The 12,110-nt window shown below is 55.5% G+C and overlaps 1 long non-coding RNA gene across 1 annotated transcript; it reads left to right on the forward strand.

The window, feature by feature from the left end:
* Window positions 1-2,110: 2,110 nt before the first annotated feature.
* On the forward strand, window positions 2,111-10,537 carry LOC104847544. Its single transcript, XR_004515421.1, has 4 exons — window positions 2,111-2,366; window positions 4,257-6,656; window positions 8,140-8,307; window positions 10,355-10,537. It is a non-coding gene; the product is annotated as an uncharacterized LOC104847544 (long non-coding RNA).
* The last annotated feature ends 1,573 nt before the right edge of the window (window positions 10,538-12,110 follow it).

Raw genomic sequence — 12,110 nt, forward strand, 5'->3', positions numbered from 1 at the left:
CTTTGGCTCATTTCAGAGTGTTTAGTCCGTGGTAGGTTGGCTCTGAGGCAGAAACAGCAAGGTAGAAGGGCCTGGTGGAGGAGAGGTACTCAACGGACAGCAGCCAAGACGTAGGAGAGGAAGAGTCAGAAAGAGAGAGAGAGAGAGAGGGAGGAAGAAAGAGGGAGAGGTGTGCAAAGGCAGGCCCGCAGAGATGCACCTCTCCACCCAGCCCCCACTGCCTCACAGCATATAGCTGAGCTCATCAATGAATTAACCTGCAGAGAAGTGCAGCACCCCGTGATCCAGACTCCTTGCAAAAGCTCTATCTCTGAATGCACGAGACTCTGGGGAGACATTTCAGATCTAAACCAAATCAACAGCCAAATCACCTCATTGGCTCTGAGGCCGAAACAGCAAGGTAGAAGGGCCTGGTGGAGGAGAGGTACTCAACGGACAGCAGCCAAGACATAGGAGAGGAAGAGTCAGAAAGAGAGAGAGAGAGAGAGAGAGAGAGAGAGGGAGGAAGAAAGAGGGAGAGGTGTGCAAAGGCAGGCCCGCAGAGATGCACCTCTCCACCCAGCCCCCACTGCCTCACAGCATATAGCTGAGCTCATCAATGAATTAACCTGCAGAGAAGTGCAGCACCCCGTGATCCAGACTCCTTGCAAAAGCTCTATCTCTGAATGCACGAGACTCTGGGGAGACATTTCAGATCTAAACCAAATCAACAGCCAAATCACCTCCTCAGCATTGCACTCACCCCTCGCAGCTCCCTGCTCTCCGTGGCCAATTCCTCATCAAGGCCTGGTGAGCCAGCCTGCTCAGCAGCTCTGGAATGGGTGCCTGACTATCCACTCCTGCCCCTGCCCACTCCAGGACATGGCTGCCCTCACACCTGACCCTCCTGCCTCTCCCTGCTTTCCTTTGCCAGCATTCACATGCCGTCTGCCATCTTCCTTGTCCGAGCCTGCCTCCGGATCCCTGTAACACCCAGAATAAGCCCTTGCCCCGAGACTGGCTTGAGGACACCTCCGGGCTGTGGCCTTGCTGCCCTCTGCGGCCTCATCTCCCATCTCCCACCATCCAGGCTCTCACACTGATGCTCCAGGAATGCAGATGCCATCTCAGCATGACGTGGTAAATAAACCACAAGGAAGAGAGTGGCAGGCTGGGGTGGGGTAGGAGGAGCTGAGCGTACCCCCCAGGGCTGGGAATGCCCTCTGATGTTGTCCCTGAGCCACGAAAGAGCACCCATGTGAGGTGGTCCTAGCCCAGAATGCACACCTCCCAGGGCGGGCAGCTCCCTCTCACCGACACCCAACAGGCCCTGCTGTGAGCAAGTTCTGTGCCTGGAGTAATGGGACCGGGGCAGGGAACTGGAGCTCTAGAGAGCCTCACACTCAGGATGCTGAAATTCCTTTTTCTTCCTGAAACCACATCCCTGAGATTCCCCATTCTCTGGGTCTGCGAGGCCCCCGTTAGGGCTCAGGGTGGCTGGAGACGTCAACCTGGGCCTGAGCGCTTCCTAGAATAACCACCAGGGGGCAGTGCTGCATCACACACGGCCCCTAGGGCCGGGGCTGCCTTTGTGTCTCCCGGGTGTGAGTCTTCCAAGGAGAATCTGTCTGTGTTTGTGTATGGGACTGTGTGACTGTGTTGCTTCTTGTGTCTCCAAGTGCAGGTGTCTGTCTAAGAGAGTTGGTGTCTTGTTGTCCGGTTTTCGTTCATATTCGTGTCCCCCAGTTCTAACCCTAGGAAAGGGTGCTCTGGTCACTTCCCTGGCCTCCCCCCAACGCCCCGTAAAATGGGGAGGAGCACAGCCTCACCCTAGTAAGGACCGGGCCATCATCATCCTCACCTTGAGCCTCCCTGGACACACTCGGGCCAGCAGGGCAGTGACCCAGGGAGAAGCAGCCGTCGTCCTTGTCACGGGCTGGAGCCAGAGCTGATCCTGGCCTACGGGGCCCACTCCACCTCCAACACCCTCCAGCCCCCCACTCACAGAGGAGCTGTGTTTGATTTGTCATCCCCAAGCTGCTCATCAGGCTCCCGGCCACAGCCCGGGAGTCAGGCCTCACAGGCCAGCCCAGAAGGGCTGCCCCGCCTGGGAACAGCGTGCTCTCTCGCTGGGGCAGGGAGCTATTGCGGGGCCCTGGGGAGAGAAGGGCAGAAGGTTCCCTACAGTGGGAGAGTCTCCGACGGACGGAGGGCAGCAAGGGAGCAAGACCAGGGGTGAGACAGCCTCTCACTCATCCCCAGGAGCCTGGAGGCAGGCGGGATGGGCACAGCAGGAGAGGCAGCACCTGGAGGAACCTTCGGGTCCCGACAAGCCAGCCCATCCTCAGAGCCAAGGTGGCTTCCACGGAACCGAGAGGACACCCGAGGTAGAGACTGATCCTGATCTAGAGGGCGTATGTCAGGCACAGAGAAAGGAGAGGAGGAAAAGGGAGCAGGAGAGGCCGGGAGAGAATGAGGGGGGAGTCGGGACGGGGAGCCGAGGAAGCCAGGCGGGGAGCAGAGCAGGGGGCGCTGGCGGGCGGAGGGGGCAGGGAACTTTCTCGGCCTCCTCCCCGCGCCCTCCCGGGCAATCAGGCCGGCAGGAGGCAGGTGGTCTGGGGCAGACAATGGCGCGGAGGAGTGCGGAACCTGGGACTAAATTTGGCGTTGGCTTTGCAGGGCGCGGGGCCGCCCGTTCATCTCCATGCAAAGGAGAGACGAAATGAATATGCAGCGCGGGCTGTAATTGGGCCGCCGCGGCCGCCGCCGCCGCCGCACTATAATTTTCCAAACAGGATCTTGCAATCAGGGCCTTATTCATTAGCGCATAAACAATTTTGTTTCTCGGCACTCGAGCCTGTCAATCACTCCGAGAGGGAACATCTTGGCCGGAGGCGCGGGCCGCAGCGCTCGCTCCCACGAGCGCCCCCTTGAGCGCCGCCAAGTGGCTTTGTGCCCGGAAACCCTTGGGTGCTGTCCTGGAGGGCGCCCCCCCACCAGCACGCTGCGGCGCCCCCAGCACTGCAAATGTGGAGGGCTAGCAGGGGATAGAGCGGGTTTGGGGGACCTCACCACCCTGGCTTCCAGTCCCGCCTCTGATATCCGAGGGCTCTGTCCTTGGACAATGCCCTTCCTCCCTGCCTTGCTTTACCCCAGTCGGGCTGATTGCGTTTGTACTGTAGGACTAGAGGGGCAATTGATGGAATAAGAGATGGTTGGAGCTGTAGCTGTGAGGCCAGGATGCTGAGGATGCTGAGGGAGGAAGCCGTGTGGCTTCCTCTTCCCAGCGGCCGGCCAGGCCATCCCCCCAGGCACTTGTACCCCCGAAGATGCAAAGCCGTTCTCCAGGTGTAGGGCCAACCTGTGCTCCCACGCACAGCCACACACTTGTCATGTGGGATCCAATGCTCGCAGGCAGGAGCGCTGTGCCCCGGCCCTGTGACTCTCCACATGGGTGTGGGCCGCTCGGAGGGCTGCAGCCGCGTGGCCGTCTGTGTCATTCATTCCGGTGCACCTGTGTGCGTGGGTAGGCTCCTGGGCTCCCCGAGAGCCTACATCTGAGGGTGGCCAAGCCTTGCAGTGGCTCCGTGATGGGGACCCAGCATGGCTGTGAGCACAGCTGAGCGGCTGTTTGTGTGATGGTGGGAGTGGGGCCATGGGGGCTCCGGTGGGTGGGCAGGACCCCGAGTGGAAGTGGCCCAAACTTTCACAACAGATGACAGCTCTGCTCCTGCCCTAGACCCCCCACCTCCCCAGCACAGTCACCAAGGAGTCTGGCTTTGTCCTCTGGCAGGTGCCTCAGTGGGGAGTTCACCGTCCTGGGCTCTCTGATGATCCCCAGCCTGTCCTGAGCTGTCCCGTGGGTGCCTCCCTGTGGCAGTGCTAAGAGGCAGCACTGAGAGTCCTTGCTTAGAGCCCCCAGGCTTCTAGAAGTTCAGGGCCAACTGTTCCATCAGCTCTGTTTTACATAGGTCACAACATGCCAGAGCTGGCCTGACCCACGGCATGGGGAGAAACAGAAGCCTGGGACAGATCTGCCCAGGGCCCCCCAAAGTTTGAACTCCTGTCTGGCCTCAAAACTGGAAGCAGGGCCCTGACTTACACACACACACACACACACACACACACACACACACACACACGTTGGCTCGTGGACACGCGTGCGCACATCAGACCAAGCCTCAGGGTAGTCAGCCAGGAGCAGAGGCAGTGGGTGCCACGGAGGGTCTCCCCCCAACTTCTCCTCCTCTGCTCTGTCCTCACCCCGCCCTCTGCAGAACCCACGTGCACAGAGACAAAGAATTTGAGGATGTGCCGGCAGCCAAGTGACAGCCCATCAGTCTCTGCCCAGACACCCTCTTGACAGCTCCTGCCCCAGCCCGGATGCCACCCCACCCAACGGTCACCCCCAGCACCAGGCCAGGAAGGGAGGCGGCCCAGGGAAGAAGGGGCTGTGGGGAAAGGCACGGAGTCCGGAAGCCCAGAGGAACAGTCTTCAACCTGTGGATCCGGCCGCGCCTGGCCCCGCAGATCACTACTCCTACACGTCTTGAGGCAAGGTGACCCCAGCGTGTGACTCCTGGAGAGCAGCCCGTCAGCACCTCTGCATGTTGGGCAGGTCCCAGAGGCAATGGCTCTGGACAAGGAGGCCAAGGTTTAAAACCCAGTTCAGCCACTTCCCGGTCATCATACTTCTCCGTGCCTCAGTTTCTCCCCTGTAAAGAAGAGCTGTTTGACTCACTTGGCACTAAGGGGTAGTAGGTGATACAATGAAGGAGTGCTCAAAGGAAGGGACTCTTAACCCAGACTGAGCCCTGGCAGAGTCTCAAGCCGGACCCGGTTATAGAATTTTCATTCGTGAGGAATGAGCCCACCCATCCCCAGCTGGAGACAGCAAGTCGGGGTTTCTACGCAAAACTCTCATGAGCTTGTCTTTTCTGGAAGACAGTCCCTTCCCGAGTCCTTGCTACCCTTTCTTACAGATCACATGCTTTCACAGCCCGCTCCACCTACATTAATGGAGCCTAGAAAGTCAAGGTCTCTTCTCTAAGGTCGCTGGCTAGGAAGAGAAGGAAGCAGGACTTGAACCCATGCCTTCAAGCACTGAGGACAACTTTTCTCTCGTCCCTGCTCCCACCTCTTCTGCTGGTTCAGCGGTGGAAACCAGTCCCTGCTTTCTGCAGGAACCTGAAAGAAGAGGCCTTAAACTCGGATTGTTTGGGGATTACTGGGCTCTTGGCTCCGAGGGACAAAGCTCAGGCCTCTGGGGGGACCGAGCTCGATGGGACAGGAGAACCATGTTTCCATGGAGGCAGGGGCTTCCCTGGGAAAGTTCTCCTGTACCCCCACTGGGCCTTCCCTCCTCCCTCCCAGTTATTGATGCTTCACACACAGTCCCACCCAGTGGGCGAGTAACAGATGGAAGGGCGGACCCAAAAGGAGCAGAGGAAAGAGGCGTCCCTCGAGCCATGTGACAGTTTTCTCTCCGTCCCCAGTCTCATCCAGCTAGTGTCCCTGGGCACCTCAGCAGGCCCAGCTGCTGCAGCTCATTACAGGTGGGGGCTCCGGAGCCCAGGGCCGGGCTGTGGCACTGACCGCAGGTCTGGGCCAAGGTGCTCCGTAGCTATGGACTAACACAGTGGGTTGTGAAGACTTTGTGCCCCCGAAGAGGACTGTAAAATATCTCACCAACAGCCCTTTGTATCGACAACCTATTGAAATGTAATATTACGCTCAAACAGGGTTGAGTGAAGTATGTCATGAAAATGAACTTCACCCGCCACTTTGCGCTGTTCCACTGTGTTATTCGGAAATGTAAACTACACGTGGCCTGCATTTGTGACTGTGCTCCATTTCTGGGGGGCGCAGAGGGGGCTCCCAGGTCCCCAAATAGCAGGTGGCATCCGCTTCGATTTCCCAGTTTGGATCCTGCATCCCTCCTGGAATCAGCCCTGGCCTCACCCTGGCTGGGACAGCACCGGCACAGGGCCCCTTGGAGGGCTCACGCATACGCCTGTTGGTTGGCTCAGCGGCTGACTGAAGCCCTGTGTCCATGCCCTCTTCGGGGGCTCCACATACCCCAGGGAAAGGAGCGCCCAAACCCTCTGCTCCTGGGAGCCGACATCCAGTAGGGACAACAGACAGTGAACAAGCATGGCTTTCAGTGCTGATAGAGACAAACGAGAGCCAGGGAAGAAAGAGCAGCCACACTGGTCTGCCCGCCTTTGGTCTTGCCCCTTTGACCCATTCTCCATGAACTGCTGGAGGGATCTCGGGTCCACCCATGTTCTCTCCTTGCTCCAAAGCCTTTGCTGGCTCCCAGCACCTCCAAGTGAAAGTCCAAGCTGCCCAGCCAGGCAGAAGGCCCTGCGTGATCTGGCCCCACCAACTTCATCACCCAGCCCACCAGCTTCCTGTGTGCACCTCCCAGGCCTTCCCAGAGTCCTGCATTTGGCTTGTTCTCATCCTCACAGGCCCCCGGGCTGGGTTGCTTAGGATGGTGTGTGCCTGGCCACTTGTGGCTCTGCCCATCCTACGATCCTGTGTGTGCATGGGCCACACACCTGCTGCCACCACAGCTCATGCACACGTGTGTGTCTTCTCTTCTCGCAGGTGGGCCCCGTTCCCAAGTGTCCTCCCCCTCAAAGAGGCCCAGGCGTATGGCAGGGGCTGCCCAGGTATGTCTGACTTCCCGAAGCCTCAGCAGGAACAGGCGCTGTGATTCAGGAAGTCGCCATGGCAACCGCCTGGCCCTCATGCCATCTCCTGCAATCAGTGCTGGGACCCGGCCACCTGCTGGGCTTCCTGGAGATTTGTTCCCTATGGTGGGAGGCTGGGGGAGGGGTGCGGAGGTGCCTCGTAACCCTCCTCCTCCTCTCCTCTCCTGCCTTGCCTCTCCTCACCCAGCGTGGCAGGGCTGCCAGGCTGAGACAATGCAGCTTATAGAAGAGGGTGGCCCGGGGCTGGAAGCAGGGATGGGAGTTCTGATTCCAAACAAATCAGTGACATCTTGTGTGGCCTTGGGTGGATCCCTTCTTCTCTCTGCTTCCTTTACAACATCTCCGTGGGGTCTGGGGCAATCACATGACATGTATTAAGTGCTCATCTAATCCTGCTAGGGAAATTGAAGTTCTGAAACAACCCCTTGCCTTTACTGGACTTCAGGGCTCCTTCTCATCTGTCAGTTCACAACAGCCCTTGAGGTGGATGTTTTAACATCTATTTGCAGAAGAGGAGCCTGAGATCAGACTGATGGAGAGAAGGACCAAGGTCGCCACTGGTCCGAGGGGGCCAGAGATCTTGGGAAGGCCCAGGAGAAAAGTTGTCCAAGAGAGGCAGCATGGGGGACCATTCTTTCTCTGCCAGTACAGACAGGTGATCAACCTCTCCTCCACTCCTGATGCTCTTGTCCTGGAACCAGGGGGTATGGGGAGGGTCCCTCAAGTCCAGGGCCCCTCACTGGGAGGCGTAAACCTAGGCTGGTGACCTGGGGGCCAGGGTCACTTGCCAGCACTGTACCTCACTTGCCTGGTGCTGCAGATTAGAGGAGGAGCCTGATGACACGCCTCTCTTGCACACACTGTGGTTGTTCTGTTCTAGACACAGACAAGCTCACAGGTGTGTGCAACCTGGGCAGTGCTGGCCTGTGAGTTTGCCCGATGCCATTCAGAGACCTCTGCCATTGCTCACACACTCTTGTAGAGATGGGAAACAGCAGCATCATCCTCTCCCAGCTCTGCCAGAGCCTTGAGCGTCTTAATCGTGATGCCAACATTCTATTTCCCCATTTCCCTCCAGCTCTTGCCAGAAAGCTACCCAAGTAAGGGGAGAAGGAACTGTGCACTCACACTTGCCTTGTGCCCCTTTTATGCCCACGACCCCAATTAATCTTCATAACTACCAGTAGACCTTACTGCATGAATTTTACAGGTGAGGAAAGAAAAGGTCAGACAAGTAGAGTGACTTGTTCAAGGTCACACAGCTCACACGGGGCAGAGCTGAGATTTGAACCTGGGCCTCTGTGATCCCAGAGCCTAGCAGAAAGACCACCTTTGATTTCTGCTTACCAAGTTGCTTTGTCCCATCTTTGATGACAGTTCTGCTGCATGGGGCTCCTCCTTGGTCTGAGGCCTCAGGTGCTGTCCCTTCCTGCTCCTTCAGGCAGGAAAGATGCTTGGACAGGGAACTGCGGAGGTGAAAGTGTCCTTCAAGGAGATCCAGACCGACCCCGCCTGACCAGTTCTGCCTCCACATAAGGGAAGACTGAGGCCAGGCCTGGGACCCAGAATTAAAGGTGTATTTTTATCCATCCATGGGCCATGGTGGAAGGTAAGTTCCATTCCACAGGACGGGAGGCTTCAGGCTCTCAGAAAGGGGTTGGGTGCAGTTCTGGGGACATCTATAGGGCAGGAAGGCCTGCGGGTCAGTGCTTGAAGAGTTTGGAATAGGGCTAGCAGAGGGGAGAGGGAGCAGGCCAGACACAGGGAGATGGGTCAGCAGCCTTGGCAAGGCTCCCATCTCTAGCCCCAGGGTGAGCGCGTGAGGTGGAGCTGAAACATTCAAGCAGCTTCCTCTCCTTTGTTGGGAGTGATGTCGCCCATTTCCTGGATGTCCAAGAACCGGCTTCAAACAATAGCGCTGTCAGGAAGCCAGGAAGGGGCTGCTGCCCTGTGCCTGGTCCTGCCCCATCCCTCCCCACCGCCTGAGACTCAGCCAGCTGGCCTTTCTGCTTATCTCTTCCAGTCTGCTGTCTCCTTCTACCAGCCAGCTGTGTTTCTGTGGTCAGGCCACCAGCCTACTCTGGGCCTCGGCCCACCTGAAACATAGGGGACACGACCAGCGTGTGGGTGGGAGGAGGGGGTAGTAGTGCAGCTGACACACTGTACATAGGTGATACGTGTCATGTGGAAATGCCTGGAACATGTGAGTTGGCTCTAAATAATGGAAATTGGCAACCTTCATTTCTCAAGCCTCTCCACCTACGTTATCTACGTACAGTGAGTTAAGCCTTACAGTTTGGGAGTCAAACAAATTCGGAGTTGAAACCGCAGTTGTGCTACTTCCCGGAGTTGTGTGACCTGGGATAGCCACATGGCCCTTCTGACCGTCGGTTTCTCCATCTGTACAGTGGAAGTCACAAGAATACCTATTACCGGGCGTTACTGTGAGACATAAACAGGTGGAAAGATGGAAATCCCTCGGCATGATACCTGGGGGAGAGCTGGCAGCCAGGCGATGTCAGTTACCACCATTCCCCTGGTGGGTGGACAGAAGCGCCCCCGCCTGCACGCCCTGCCCCTCGCTGTCCCACAGTTTGTCCAAAATTTAAGCTCAGTCGTAATGTCACTAGTGTCTGCGCCTTTTCCGTGGCTGGGTCTCCGCCCCTCCCACCCCGTCAGTCCGGGGAATTCTGCGGTCTCTGAGGGTCCCCCGGTGCTGCGGCTCCCTGACAGCAGATTTGCCGGCCAATCCGAGCGCACACCCAGCGCGAGAGGGCGTCCGCGTCCCCGGTTCACCAGCAGAATGGAATCCTCCCCAGAAGAGGGGCCCTGCGCAACTGGTTCAAGCTGTCTGGAGGCCTGGGAGCAGGGTGGGAGCTTTTGTCAAGAAACATGGCCTTTTCATTAATGCCATTGTCCGCCAATTAGGCCGACGCTGACTCAGGGAACGCGGTGCTGGGGGCCGCAGTCCCCGCCGGCCGGCAGTGGCTGAGCAGCGCTCTGTCGGCCCTGCTCCCCCTTCCCTGCAAAGTCTGGTTAGCCGCCCGAGCAGGTTGGCCCATCAAACCCCCGCTGGGTGCACTTGTCACCTCCTGGGGTCACACTAGTTGCACATCTACTTGGTATGGGGCAGTGTATAATCACATCCACAGTTCTGGGGGAGTGGGGGACGGTTGAGGTGGGGAGTGAATCTCAGAGAAGGAAGCAAAACCATCTCAGAGCTGCCGTTGGACGGCTTTTGCCAGACAAACTTCCAGCTGTGGCGCCTTGGGCCAGTCACCTCTCCCTCCATTTCCTCTCCTGTCTCCTCACCCTCCGGCACCAGTGTCCAATTCCCAACTCCAAACTGACAACTCGGCAGAGCACTCAGCAGCCTCTGCGCCGGGAAGCCCAAGTCAAAAAATAGGAGGTGGGACAGCAGGATGAACCACCGTGGTGTTTGACACACAGGGCAGCTGTGTCACAGAGCAGTGTCCCACGTTGGCATTCGAGGAGTTGCTTCCATTTTTTCATAACTGTTTAGGATCACATCGTGTGGTTTCTACTGCAGTTTGTTCTACTGCAATTTGTTCTGCTGCTGGTGGACACTCAGGTTTTTTGTCTCTGTCTCTCTCTCTCTCTCTCTCTCTCTCTCTCTCTCTCTCCATGTTTTACAGACAATGCTTCAATGGAATCCCTGTACACATCTCAATGTACTCGAATCAGCAGTTCTGCAGCATGAATTTTTACAGGTGTGGAGTGGTAGACACACTTCATGTTTTGATAAATGCAGCAAATTGCTTTCCAAACACAATGTATCAATAGATCCATTTACGCTCCTAGCGGCAGGGAAGTACCCATTTTCCCACGTCTGGTTCAATACTTGATAGTATCAAGGTGGCACATTTTGGATGCATGAATAAATGGCATTTCATTGTGGTTTAATTTGTATTATTCTGATTGCTAGAGCAGTTAAACGACTTTTCACGTTTATTGGCCACTCTGATGCTCTCTTCTGCAGGTTGTCCATTCACAGCCTTTGTAAGTATTTCTGTGAGGGCCTTTGTCTTCCAACCACTTTCTGACTCAGTTCTGTCTCAAGTTTTTGATCCCATGCCTGCTCTTTTTTGCTTCTGATGCTCAGACCTCCTGTCGTATTCCACCTGCCATTCCCTATTCTGTAGATTAAACTTCTCAACCCAGCCCTCCACACAGCAAGAGCCTAAGTGCACTGCACTGGGCCCAGGCAGGAGCAGGATTTCCAAAAGATTTCTCTGTCAAGTCAAAGACATCATAATAATCCTCTGAGCCAATTCAATCGCAAACAACAGTAAAGTTATGCAAAACTGTTTTTAATAAAGGAAATGGGTGATGGTCTCGCTTAATCTCTTCCATATCTTGTCCTCCAAACTGTTAGTGTGGGTGATCTATTTAAAACAGAGGCCTAGGGCTGGGGATTTATAGCTCAGTGGTTCTGCCACCTGCCTTACAAGTTCCAAGTTCAATCCCTGATACCTAAAAAATTAAAAACAAACAAACAAACAAACAAATAAATAAATAAAACAGAGGCCTAAGCTGGGTATGGTGCTGCACACCTATAATCCCAGCACTCAGGAAGCCAAGGCAGCAAGAGTGCCACAGGCTTGAGGCCAGCCTGGGCTCCATGGTGAGTTCAAGGCCATCCTGAACTATACACCAAGACCCTGTCTCAAAAACTAAACAAAGAAATAAAACCAGAGGCCTAATATGCTTTCCTGTTTTAGTGAAATTTCCAAAGTGAACTACCCAGGTGATTAGATCTACAGTGTCTCAAGAAAATCATCAAGATCTAAGTTTTCCTCAACATACTGTCCAATAGAGAAATGCTTTATATAATTCTTAATATAGAAGAGTCCAGATGTCATCTTGATCCTGATTTTACAACTAAAGCAACTGACTCAGAAGAAAGGGTGGCTGGTTGCACGACAAATGAGAAAGGGGCGAGCTAGGCATACTCCAGCCTTCTCCTTCTAAGGCATTGTCTTGCAAGTTCCAGGGTTCAAGTTCACCCCTGGGAAGCTCAGATCCTCGGAAACTACCACCGCAACACAAGATGCTACATGTTCCACAGACAACCAGATGAATAAATCAATAAGCCTTTAAATCGGGCCTCTATCACAGCACAGAACCCCTTAGTTTCTTATGGCAAGTGGAAGAAACGTTATTATCATTTCATAACATCAACTCTTCCACCCAAGCAGCAGAATTGATTAAAACAAGGCTTCCAGAAAGGGCATGCCTGCTTAATTTGCATTCAACCCTCAGATTAAAGGAATGCCAGAACGCAATTATATTTCTTATTACCATAGCCTAATTTGACCTTTTACGAATCCCTCCCTTTAGTTCACAGACAGCATTTTTACTGAAACTGCAATAGGGACTTCTGGGTCATTA

The sequence above is a fragment of the Fukomys damarensis genome, unplaced genomic scaffold, assembly GCF_012274545.1.
Source record: "Fukomys damarensis isolate Sample0158 unplaced genomic scaffold, DMR_v1.0_HiC HiC_scaffold_36, whole genome shotgun sequence".
NCBI classification, from domain to species: domain Eukaryota; kingdom Metazoa; phylum Chordata; class Mammalia; order Rodentia; family Bathyergidae; genus Fukomys; species Fukomys damarensis.